Source organism: Oxyura jamaicensis, chromosome 1 (genome assembly GCF_011077185.1).
Source record: "Oxyura jamaicensis isolate SHBP4307 breed ruddy duck chromosome 1, BPBGC_Ojam_1.0, whole genome shotgun sequence".
NCBI classification, from domain to species: domain Eukaryota; kingdom Metazoa; phylum Chordata; class Aves; order Anseriformes; family Anatidae; genus Oxyura; species Oxyura jamaicensis.
The window spans coordinates 70,048,525-70,061,427 of record NC_048893.1 but is presented as its reverse complement, the minus strand read 5'-3'; the positions used below and the strand labels follow the sequence as shown (position 1 = coordinate 70,061,427).

At 43.3% G+C, this 12,903-nt stretch overlaps 1 protein-coding gene across 3 annotated transcripts in view; it reads left to right on the top strand.

Annotated features, from left to right (window-relative positions):
- ETV6 (ETS variant transcription factor 6) overlaps positions 1 to 12,903 on the top strand; it is a 151,219-nt gene that overhangs the window by 5,810 nt on the left and 132,506 nt on the right. The window lies entirely within an intron of this gene.

The window sequence follows — 12,903 nt, the reverse complement described above, 5'->3', positions numbered from 1 at the left end:
TGCCTGGCTCTATTTTGGGGGGCCACGGCGGGTGGTGGCAGCTTGCACTAAAGAGGCACCCAGGTTTGGGGCGGCTTGGGGCCGTGGAGCACCCCCTGTGTACAACAGGCGTGCAGTTTGCTAAGCAAATCCTGGTAAATACAAGGTGAAACGTAGCTGCTCTTTTTTTTTTTTTTTTTTAATTTCGTTCTCCATGGTGGATTCTGTGGGAACATGGGGTGTAGGCACGAGAAGTCGAATGTCATGCACAGAAAAAATAGCGGCGTATGAGTTGTGTTTCCTTATTTTAGAAATTGGGTGTTTTGAAAATAGGAGGCTTACATCTGTTCTTACTGAAGCCAGCAGCAAAACTGCTGTTGATTTCGGGAACGGTAATGCTGCTCCTTCCCTAACCCTGAGGTACATTATAGAGTCTTATTATATGGGATTAGCTACCTAGCAGGACAGATACAAGAAAACATCCTTTGGAGCCCTGAAACGTTTAAACGCCAATTTTTCATTACATTTAATTAGGCTTTTCTCTGGAGGTACTCCAAACCCACCTGGATGTGACCCTGTGCAAGGTGCTGTAGGTGACCCTGCTTGCCAGGGGTTGGACCAGGTGATCTCCAGAGGTCCCCTCCAACCTTCAACCTTCTCTGACTTCATGTTTACATGTGCAGCTGACTATTTCAAGTGTCGTTCTGAACTTAGTGCAGTCTGAACTTATTTTGTAGTGTGCGTTTTCTTTACATGCCGACTCTTGCAGCTGTCTGTAGAGAGACAGGAACTACTGTCCAGGTGAAGAACTTCAGAGGGTGTCCCGAGGGCTGGGAAAAGCAGAATAGTTGGAATGGAGGAAAAAGTTGAAAGGGAGACAGAGGAGAAAGTGGGGAGAAGTTTTTTTTTTGTTTTTTTTTTTTTTTTTCTTGGTAATTATTTTAATAGTTTCAAATATGGGAAGTACAAGCTTTTGGACAGAAATGCGTATTTCAAATGGTAACATTTCTTCACTGAGCTGTTCCGGATAACTTTCCCTTCAGTTTTTCACACACCCCTGTTTTTTGGGGTGCTTGTTTCAGCCAGCCCAAGTGGAAGCTGGTTCCGATCAGCAGCTCGACTTGAGGGGAGTCATTCAAGCCACGGTGTGACTGTACAAGTAGGATGCGTTATTTCCCAGCGCACCAGTCCAGCTTGTGCAGCACGGGGCAGAGGCAGGGGAGTGAGCAGGAGCTGTGCTGTGGTGTGGCTGCTGCGCTGCGCTGCCCTGAGGAGTAGCCAAGTGTGCTGGGAGAGTGTTGCAGGGCTTCATTACGAGCCCGTGCACTGGAAGTGGTGGTGCTGGTGGATGTATTTTTTTTTTTCTTCTTTTCTTTTTTTTCCCCTCCCCTGACACGGGGCAAGGCTGTGTGCAGTAGATTCCATAGCAGCTGGGGTCATGAACTATGGAAAGCTTCAACGAAGGAAGTAAAGGCTAGAGCTCCGTTTATGCTGGGATGCTCCATGCGTGGTCTCCCTATCTACCTTATTAGAGAGGCACTCTAATAAGGTTTAGGAAAACTTTGAGGAGGTGAAATTTCGGTATGTATTTAGCTGCTTGCAATCAGTATAAACTTGCAGTAATATCTCGGTTCATGTCAAGTACTTATCAGTGTGTATGTGCGATCATGTATTGATACGTGTTTGCTTTGCAGCAAGTGTGTGTGTGTGTTTACTTGCACTAGCTCTTTCTCCAGGAGAAGCACAGGGCTAATGTCCCGCTCTTGCCAGCGCTTGGGTGTGTGTGTGCCTGCCTCATGGCAGGCAGCCCCAGAGCCCTGCTGTCCTGGTGTGGCAGGCAACAAAGTGTCTGCGTGGAGGGTGTACAGCTGAGGGAGCAGTCACTGCTGGCATTCTGGAAATGGCATTTCGGGGCTCAGAGGTTGGCATGGAGGCTGAGCCCTCGGTGTTGGCTACAACTCTGGGCACTGACAGGCTCGCTGCTGGGGACTGGTAGGCTTTGGGCTTGTGGCAGACTCCAGCCTGGGACAGCCCAAGGGCTATGACTCCAGAGCAGGCTGAGAAGGATAGTTTGGTTGTCATTGGATGCCTTTTTTGACCCTGCCATTGGGATGTTACATCGGTAGCAAACCCATTCTCTGCTCCTGAGCAGTTAACAGTTACATTATCATATATACTGTCACGATGTTCCCCCTCCTTACCGTATGAGCAAGCGACCCTTACGGCTTTGCCTCTTTTCCTCCAGCCAAGAGAACCGAGGCACAGGGAGAGTGCAAACATCTTGGCAAAGGCTTATAACACCAGAGCAAAGGTGCACAGGAGACAGGGCTACAAGCTTGGTGGCTGGACACCGATGGCGATTTTTGTGATCAGTTAGGATGTGGTAATGAGGTCTGTCTAAAACCTCACCTGGATCTTTCTGATTTTAAGGGTCTCTTTTTTTTTTTCCCCACTGAAACAGAGAATTGAGAATATCACTGTGCTGTCATACGGAGGCTCAAAACTCAGAAAGCAAATAGAAGGGTCCCAAAGGCCAATAGAAATGTGCCATAATATATGTATAAAGACACATAGTTAATATGTATATATAAAATAAACCTGGCACTTCTGTTGCCTTAGCCTGATTTACCATATGACCCTACAAACAAGTGTGTTGGCACAAGCGCGGAGTTGTGGGGGAACTAAAACTGGGAATATGGAGGTGATCGGCTGCTTCAGATCCCAGAGACTAGGGCTTCACCAAGCCCAAACTCCCCTGCATGTGTCTAGCAGACGTTTGAGCTGAGTGTGCGTTCTGTGGGCAGCACTGAATGTGTGGAGCTTTCCTGTGAGTCAGGTTTCACAACTGGCTCCCGTGTCGTGTTGCTTTTCTGAAGCTGTGCGCTGGTGGATGTGAGCACTCCCCTTGCAGTGAGCTGTATGTGGCCCCTGTGATTGCATGGACCCTGCAGGAGCTGACACAACCCTGTAGCTTGAGGATTTGTCTCACCAGTGCTCATTTCAGATTCAAGGATGTACTTTGTAATTGTTTAAAAAAAGAGGAAAAGGGGGGGGGGAAGACTGCTCATGTAAGCTGGAGGGCAAAGAATCAGTGCAGTGGTTGAGCTTTCAACCTTAACTGGCTTCCCCAGTTTTTTTTTTTGTTTTGTTTTTTTTTTTTTTTGTTTGTTTTTTTTTTTTTTTTTTTAATTAAGTAGTGCTTTACATTTTCTAATATTTCATTAATACCATGATGTTTTTGTGAATAATCCTCTCCCAGCGAAAGCTTCCCATGCTAAGCAGGGACTGTCGAGCACCACGCAGACGGAATCCTGTTACCCTTAACCACAGATGAGTATCTGTTAGCACAGAGTACACTTCTTAATGTTTATTAGTGAATGTTTGTACTGGGAGGCTGATCCTTCTTGTGTTAGTGTCAATGACAAAACTCCCATTAAGTTCAGAGGGTGTAGGACTGAATGGGAGAAGACCAGTTTAGAAGTACATACGTATTTAACGTCTGATTAATCACTTAACTCCTTGGCTCTGGTTAAATTTAATCCCTCTGAAGCCAAATTTTACTAACACAGTCCCAATTAAACACTGGTCATTGCTATTCATTCTGTCATTATAGGCAAAGTCAGTTTCCTGGGAGGCAACCCATTAAAACAGCAGTCCCAATCTGAAAAGCCCCAATTAAACAGAGGATACTTTAATGATAATTTATATGTATATTACACCTTGCATCTCAAAGTGCCTTTTGAAGGGAGGTGGCTAAGCAATGCTCTGCTGATAGAAATGGTGATAATCAGGAGGCGAAGCTTACTTACATAGAAGTAATTGTTCTGCCTTTTAGAAAAGTTATCTGGGTCCTCCTCAAGTGCTTCCCAATGGCAGCTTGAGGTCTTCTGACAAAAGGCTTCCACGTAATCTGTGAGAAAGGAGAGTGAGGGCAACCTGTGGTTTTGGCCAGTAGTATGGTTCTGACCTATGCTCCAAAAATTGACTTTTTTTTTTTCCTTTTTTTTTTTTTTTTTTTTTCTCCTTTAATTGTATGCATTTGCTTTGGAGTTTCAGTGATTCAGTTCCATCAGCTGGGAATCCCCAGAGTGACAGCGAATCATACGCAAGTGCTTCTGAAACTGTTTGCTTTGGCCTTTGCTTTCCCTATCTGTGAAACAGGCATAAAATAGTAATGAGCTTACCTCCACAGGGCAGTAGCAAGGCTGGGAGTTGGGAAACAAATGGCGTTCATCACAGATGCCAGCAGTGGGCTGATCTGCCTTTTTAGGTCACGCAGTGTGTGGGGAACGATGGTGGGTTTTGGGGGGGCAGCAGCAGTGGTTGTTTTCTGGCTGTTGGTTCTTCTGGCCGGGTCCCCCCACTTCTGCTGAGCAGTGGGGGCACAGTATTGCAGCTTGGCCGCATCTGTAGGTGCCTCGAGCGTTGCTTGAGGAGAGCTGGCACCATGGAGCAGGCATAGGCATCCTGCCACAGCCAAAGCATCCCTGCTGCCTTCTGCTGTCTCTCCCAGGGCTCCCTAAAGCCACGTGCAAAGTGGGCTGTGCACATGGCTGTCCCAGGTGGTATTTTTCCTGGGGGAAGGAGGACGTATCTCTCTGTTAAATTTGGCAGCTCCTGTGCAGATGCTGCTCTTGAAGAAGCTGGGGACCGTAGGGTTGCTGTCCTAGGACTGCACTTCTGCATGCAGCTGTGAAGTTGTAAAGTGTGCTTGTTGATCTCAGGGGTGTGCTGAGGTTCAGCCTGAGCAGAGACCAAGCAGGCTACTGAAGCTTCTTGTGCTTTTGACAGCAGAGTTACAGCTATTGATTCTACTTTTGGGTTGTTTTTTAGGTCTACAACAGCAGCCAAACATAGGCAATAGTGGTTCTGGTGTTGCTGAGCTGTCTTTAGGCAGTGCTTTATTGGAGCACAGAGGACAGCTTTTTTTTTTTTTTTTTTTTTTTTTTACCTACTTCTTTAGTAGCATATGGAACTCAAAACTAGGTTGTACAGTTGTGTTTCTTTTTTTCTCTTCAAAAATGCCACTGCTGGCTAGAAAATAAATGTAGAAAACTTTAACCAAAGTTGAATTTGTTTATGGAATATTTGGAACTGCAGTAAATAAAGGATTTTGAATGGAGTTAAGCTTTTCACTGATAGATGGTATGGCTTCTCCACTGTAATAACACTGAGCTCCAAAGTGAACTGGGCATAGCAATTAAGGAAAGCTATAAATTATTCTTCATCTAAATGATTTTCCAAAGGTTATTCCTTGTTAAACTGCATGCAGTTTCCTTTGCTTCAATGTTGTCCTTGTATAGTTTGCAAATAGTGTCACCATTAAGACAGTCAGGAGAGAGGATGGGTATGAATGAGAGATGGACACTCACAGTGGTATTTATGTTGGTGTTCTGTGGAATGTTTGCACATGGAAATAAATAGCATTGTAAATCACTTTAAAGATGTGTATAATGCCAAGAGTAACACTGGGCGTGACCAAGAGAGTTAAATGTTAGTACAACCCTGCAAAAACTTTGAATGTGACAACCATGCTTTACATGTTAAAATATTAACAGCTGGCTAATATTAAATCCAGAGTTTGGATTTTTAATTCTGCAATAAAATAAAATGCTTTTATAAATAGGAGCTATGAGTGATTTCTTGCTGCGTGGATTTTTTTTTTCCCCAGCTAGCCCGGATAGGGTCAATTCTTTGTTTTGAAAATTCTTGAGAGTTTAAACTGGAAGAAGCCAACTGGCACCCAGTAAGGAGTATCCTTAAAACTGATGGGATGTACTAGAGAGCAGGATTATTTATATAGTTTGTATTTCAACATACTATGGATGAAGTGATTTTCCATTATGCTTTCAGTGGGTTCCTCCAAAACATCTATTAACAGAAAGCAGGAATGTTTTCTAAATTGTATGTGATCTTGTGGAAATCCAGGGGCTTGGAGTTCTACCAGATAAATGAAATGTTTAATAGAAATGCCTGATAGTACTACTAGAATTCAGAGGCAGATTTATCCAGTTTGTAGAGCCACAGTGAAGCATTCAGTATCTGCAAACCATCTTTTCTTTTTACTTTACTCCTTTTTTCCCCACTTAAAACGACTTCCTGTAAAAGAAGCTTCCATTGTTGATGGGGCATGGTGAAACTACTGATGTGCTTGGAAGTCAAATGGAGCAAACCCAGTATTACAGCAGTGGAATTGAGCTCCTTCCTGCAATCTAGGAATTTATGTAAGGTCTGTGTTGGGATTCCTCCCTATGACTGATATAATTCTGCTTTCTTCTGGTGGTATAGGCCAGGACAACTTTGTCACAGCACACTGCCCTTTGAACGGTGAGTTCTTTCTTACCTTCATAGTTACCCTGTGCTTAAAAACACATGTAGAAACAAGCCTCCTCCAACCTGTCCAGGGCCTGAGGTTACAGGTGTGTTAGGATGTGAGGAACCAGAGGCTCCATCTTGAGGCTCCCACTTATCAGTGGAGGTTGCTGGAAGGTGGGTCCTCCCCTCCTTGCTGCGCCAGTGAGAAATGGCCTTGGGTGTTTCCAGTGGGCACCACTGAGGTGCAGCTTGAAACCCACAGAGCCACTGGGGTAGCACTGGCAGGTCATCATCGGCTGTTTCACTGTCTTTTCCACCGTGGAGGCTCTGATCCTGGCAGCCTCACCCCAGCCCCGGAAGACCAGCACCCTCTGGCTCAGAGGACCGCCGTGTGTGGTCGGACAGCCTGGTTTAGACGTGTGTGGGTGCCAGGATGAGGGGAGCAGCCAGGGCCCTCATTTGTGTGGGAACTGGGGAGCTGAGGAAATGAAGAGCTGAGCTGTTTTCACCGAGGGACAAGGATCTTGCCAAGTCCCAGGGTGCCAGGAAGGGCACCAGTTTACAGGAATAGGAGCACTGGTAGATGTAAAACATTTTTTCTCAGTTGGCAGTCCGAGTGGTTGTGTCACTGTCAAATGACTCAAGCAAATGCAATCTCTAGAAGAGAATCTGGGGAAGAGTGTGGGAGCAGCTTCCAGGGGAAAAAGGTTATGGGCTGTAAAACATTTCATGTCATGTGGCCTGAGATGTGTATTGCAAGTTGAACACTAAACAGTGGGCTCAGGCACCATAGAGGTAGTGTCTTAGTAAGCTACCCTACACCAGCTGAGTCATCAGAGCCATCCGTGACTGACCATGTGCTGGCTGTTATTACCTCCCAACTGGGACAAATTGCAACTTCTCTTAAACCTCAAAGGAAGAAGAGAGCGAACTAATAGCGCACACAGCCAACTGAACCATGCTGATGGGCAGTAGCTGGGTTCTGCAGGCTCAGAGAAGCGGACAGAGGGAAGTTATCCTATTACCTTTTCCTCTTGGTAGTTTTAGTTTAGGACTGTCTTCTGATAGGCCTTACAGAACTGGTCTTGCACCTGGAACCTGATTTTAGGAAACAGTTTTGTGGACAAGCGAAAGAGAAAACTGAGCTCAGGTTTCAACTGGGGGTCAAACAGGCAATTAAAACCATAGTAGGAAAGGAACAGAGAGCAAAAATGATCTGCCTGTTACGTTTTAAATCCATGCTGTGTATCAGTTCTTGTTACAGCATGTGTTTCTTGGTTATTAAGACGGCTTGTAGTGGCACCGAAAAATAAACAGAAATGAGTAGTGAAGTTGCGGGAAAGCCCAGGGAAACTTCCATAGGGGGCAAAGCTACGTTGCCTATGACTCTCCAAACAACTGAGTTTGGGAAAAGAGACTGCTGAGGGAGGTATAAGAGGTCTATAAAATCACACAGTAGTAGTGTGTGGGGAACAATTACTTCTGATAGTACACAACTAGAGCAGGTAATGAAATTACCAAGCAGCAAGTTTGAAATGAGTACTTTTTTCCTCTGTGTTAAGTTATGGAACTCACTGCTTCAGGATGCTGTGGAAGCTAAAAGTATAAATGGATTTAAAAAGGAGGGTAGACGAACACACATGAGGAAGATACTAAGCCTGACAGCCTTTAAGGGGACATAATACTTGTCACTACACTGGAGAAAGATTGATTTTATTTATTTATTTATTTATTTTTCAGTCTGTTAAGCCTTTTCTGAAACAGACCATGTCTTTTAGAGATGAGATCCCAGGCAAGATAGATATACTCTGATGGTACATAGGCATGTAGATACTCCGATGTAAAAATTAGTGTGCTGTAATACTTGTCTCAAGTAGTTATTTGTCTCCTCTGAATAGTTTCCAAAGTCTCTGTCTCAGCCCCCTGCTCTTCATTTCAAGAGCACTTCTGATTTGGGAAAAGAGCTGAGGAAGATTTTGTCTGTAACTTTGAGGGGTTTGTAAAGTCTGGATTGCTAGGAGTAGCAAGAGGTTGGTTTTGTTGCTTTAATTATTCAAATGAAAGAGGGGAAAACCTTCAGGGAATACATGGAAGGGGAATTACAGATCAGCATTGAAAAATGGAAATTTTCTGGTTTTGAGGGAGGGATACTCTTTACTTCTAGGAGCCAAATGTGGGTTGAACTATGCTTTTCCAAAGGTCTTCCAGTTCCCATTATCACCCATGTGAAATGTGTTCCTGAAACATTAACTCTTTTCCATGTATGTGACAGATCAAATGGTGTCCCCATTGCAGCCTGCAGGGATGGGCATAGGAGTAGCTGCTCTCACTACCTGACCAAATGTTGTGAGCAATGGCTGAATTGTCTCATTTGCGAAGAAGTGCTGTCGTGTACAGTCCTTGCATCAGGCTTGTGCTGCAAGGAGAAGAAGGAATTTACAACATCATTTTTGATTTTGATCAGTTTTGCATGTGTACTACTTAGTTCTTTTTCCTAAAGAAAAGCTTATCCACATTTGTGAAGAGCCATTAAAATGTATCGATGTGCTAAGAATGGCCTGTAACCTAAAATTTGTTCTCCTTTCTGCTAATCTAAAGTGTCCATAAGCATCTATTTAAGTAATTAGATAGCCTTATACAGACTTATTTAACTTTTTATTAAATGTTTTGATTTTGGAAAACAATGAACGATCAATTTTTATTTTTTAAAATGCTATATATGATAGACTGCACATGGCTTTGCAGTGAAATGTAGTTACAAGTGCAACCTTCCCCCTAAAAGCCCTGGGCGTTGAATCTTTAAAAAAAATAAATTGATAATTATACATGAAAAGGAAGCATCTGGTACATTTTGAGGTAATATTATTTAATTGATTAAAAACCAAGCTTTTCTTATTAAGCAAATGAAATATTGTCCTTTTTTTTTTTTTTTTATTGCACTGATTGTTTCTTGTCATGCTGATTGAATATTAGTAGATTTTGCTCCCTCACCCTTCATGTTTATTTGTTGACTGGAGGAAGAAAACAAGCCTTCCATTTCTGCAGCTCCAAAGCATTTTCTAGCTTTGGGTGAACCAGTCATTGGGGTGAGATAATTGACTAAATTGAAAGAAGGAAATACTCTCTCTGTACCTGTTGCCAAAAGCTGGCTTGGCTCTTTGGCAGGCCTAGGCTCTAGGTGTATGGCAATGGGTCACACTAGTTCATGTGGCGTGACTTCCATTCTTTGGAAGAATGGAAGTACTTCATTGTACTTCAATGGAAGTACTTCAGAGTACTGAAGTACTCTGTACTTCAGATTTACTTTAAAATTCTTTTCTTTATTATAGTTATGACTGGGTCTCAATACACTTAACTTTCTCGTTTAAATGAAGGGCCTTAGAAAAACTGTGTGTTTTGCCATAATGCCTTGGTGGATTTTGAAAACAGCATTAGTCAGAAGGTCCTTCTGGCCTCTGTAAGTTATCTTCTATTGTGATTTTTCATCGAATGCTTTAGTAGTAAGACCGATCATGAGCAATGTAGGTCTGAAGCCGTAGAAAATCAGCTGACATTAGGGGTATTTCTCCAGTTTAGCATCAATGGTTGGTTTTGCAGACAATGGGGAAAGCAGTCATAAATGTCAAACAAGCTTCCTGGTTCCAAATTAAACCAAAAACAACAACAAAAAACTAACAAGGCTTTGAAAGAACAGGTTTTAACTTGCATCCCCTAGTATAGTTGTATATATGCTTTCTAAGGCACTTGAAAGTCTCCATTAGCTCAATGTTTTAAGATGTGTGGTGTTGCAGCCAGTTCCCTGTGAGATGGGGAGCTATGATTGCCCTGCTTCATAAGTAAGGAGCTGAATAACTTCACGTAGTTTCTTGGTACTGAAAGCTGCAGTAAGATAATGCCATGCTCTCCCAGCACAGTTTCCTCAGGCCCCTTGCCTGTGTTTTACCTGGGATTCCCCTCTCGCTCTTTGCTTGGCAGATCAGGCAGTGCTCAGCGTGGCCTGCCCCATCACTCATGGTATCCCTTCCTGCTTACTGGGATGAGCACTCAGAGAGTATCTAGTAGTCAGTCCTGCTGCTCCTCCCCAGGTGGCAAAGAGCTGTAGCAAAGAGCTGTACTGCCATTGTTTCAGCTAGTCAGAGAGAAGGCGAACTTAAATGTTTATGAAAGAGAAGGTTACTTTCCTTCGGTCTGGAGTGGATTTTCCTAATCCCCTATGGATTTATATTTGAAAAATAGACATTTGTGTTCAGAATTCATCACTGTGAGCTTTCTGAGACAGCTTTTTTTTTTTTTTTTTTTTTTTCCTCATATACTTGAGAGCTCTATAAACATTGTTCACCTGCAGGTTTTTCTAGATGTATGCTGGTGCTGATGAAAGTCCACGTGAGCAATGCTGTACTTCAGGGTTGGAACTTCTGTCTTAATTTCCATCAGAGCTCCCCTCATATGCAGCTCAAAGCCTATTTGCCTTCACAGCTAGATAGACAGAAATTTACTCAGCACTGCTGCAAGATGCAAGCTTTGACATAGGGTGGCTCTCCATGCCTGTATAGATAGGTAGCTGAACTGAACACAGATTGGGTTCTATACCTACGTTAAGCTATGGGACTATAACAGTTTTCTGGAGTTAGTGGAGGAAGGAAAACATAAGCCAGGGAAATAGGGTGGGATTGAGAATAAAACATTTAAGAAGTAAACGGAAGGAGTTATTTTTTCTCGTCGTAGGAGAAATCCATTGTATGAGATCTTTCTATGAACTAGGAGGATCAAATGGAAGCATCCAAAGTATTTTTTTTACACAATGTACAGTGAGGCTACCGAATTTACTGCTAGAAGTTGCAATGTAGGGTCAAACAGGAGACCATTTTCAAAAGACAACTCATACTAGTTGGATCTATGTGGGACTATTAATTGCAAAGATAAAGGCACAGGCCTTGGCTCAGAAAGCCCTGGACCTGTAGATTGCTGGGGGAGCATGCAACAGGGTTGTTCATATGCTCTTTCCCTGAACATCTCGTACTGGATATTACTGGAGATCTGGTACTAGCCTACAGAGACCTTTGGTGTGACCAGAACTGCTGCTTTTCTGTTTTTCATTTAGGCCTTTCATTTTTGGGTGCCATGCTGATACCTCTGACAAGTGAAAAAATAGTAGTGGGGAAAACTACTTGTGAATCAAGCCTTCTGCTCAGTTTCTTGCTCTTGTGGTGTTTCCTCAGCAGGGGCAACCTGACCATTTGAAATTCATGAGGAGAATGTTCTTCAGATTAGCAATGACTTCTCAGTGAATGTTGTTCCAGAAAACACTTGGGGACTTTCCTGTCCTTGATTCTCCTCCTGGGCTGTGATGCCATTTGTTGGCATAAAGCGCTTTGACCTGTTTTATTTCTCCAGGTTTTTCCCAGGATTTGGCTGACAGAGAATGGAAAAATAATTAGATTCTTAGATAATTCAAATGCTACGTGCAGTGTCAGCCACACCTCTTCTGATGGTTGATAAGAGACAAGTGAACACAGTTCTTTGCAAGATGAGGATGCGTTTGTCTGGAAGACACAAACGCCACTGAGTGACTGTGTCGCTGATGAACAGGTGTTACACAATACAGGGACAGTTCCAGCACTTCCATTAATCTGTTCCATCAGCGTGCCTGCAGCCTGCTTTGAAGTGACTATCTTAATTTGGTAGTTCAATCTCTTTGCCTTTCGTTCCCTGACTCTTCTTTTCAAGTTCCTAATAGCTGAGAAAAATGAGGAGGAAGTGTTGTTTACTGAGTGCTTGGACTTCATTTTTTCTACTTACAATGATTAAGAAATGAGTAAGCTGGCAAACAGGATCTTCTCATGGGACCCTATATACACAAAATGTTTTCCATCAGTGCAAGTTAACTATTTCTCAAACCATTGCTGTCCTGTGCTAATGCAGTTAGCCAGCAATTAAAAAAAAATAGAAAGGTGAGCTGGCTGAAACAAAAGAAGTAGAAAAACCCTGCAAATATTTGTGTCTTCTACCAAGCCCTGCTTCTGGAGTATTGTGACACAGCAGACAGATAACAGAGCAGCTAGCTCTCACGTGGTATGTATGTGCTGTTTGCATGTGCTTCACAACCTGCTCGCCTTAAACTGCCTCCTGAAGTGCTCTCCCCCTGCACCAGCCTGGATGGTCCATATAGGGACAGGCTCCAGCCCTGGCTGTCCACAGAACCCAAATGTCTGAAGATGTTATACCCACTACAAATGCACAGAAACAAAAGCAGAAATTCCCAAAAGACTCTGGTAGTTGAGGGAATTCTGTTTTCCCAGTGTTAAACACAAGCAAGTTAATTTTTATCACTCCATACAAAAGTGAATTAAAGCATGTCCATATACTACATACCAAGTCAGACTTACGTTTTCCTGCCTCAATGTGTGAGCACAGTAGTAACATGACCCTGTGACCAAGGAGCATATTATTTGCCCAGGTATTGTTGATGATCTTTAATATCCGACTTCTGATAGCCTAGCTGATTGCACTCAACTTTTTAACTTCTAGTTTTCCTACTCAGTCTTAGGCTTTGGGTATCACTGTTGTTCAAGGCATCACAGAACTGGGTGCTGAAACACCAGCTGTGAA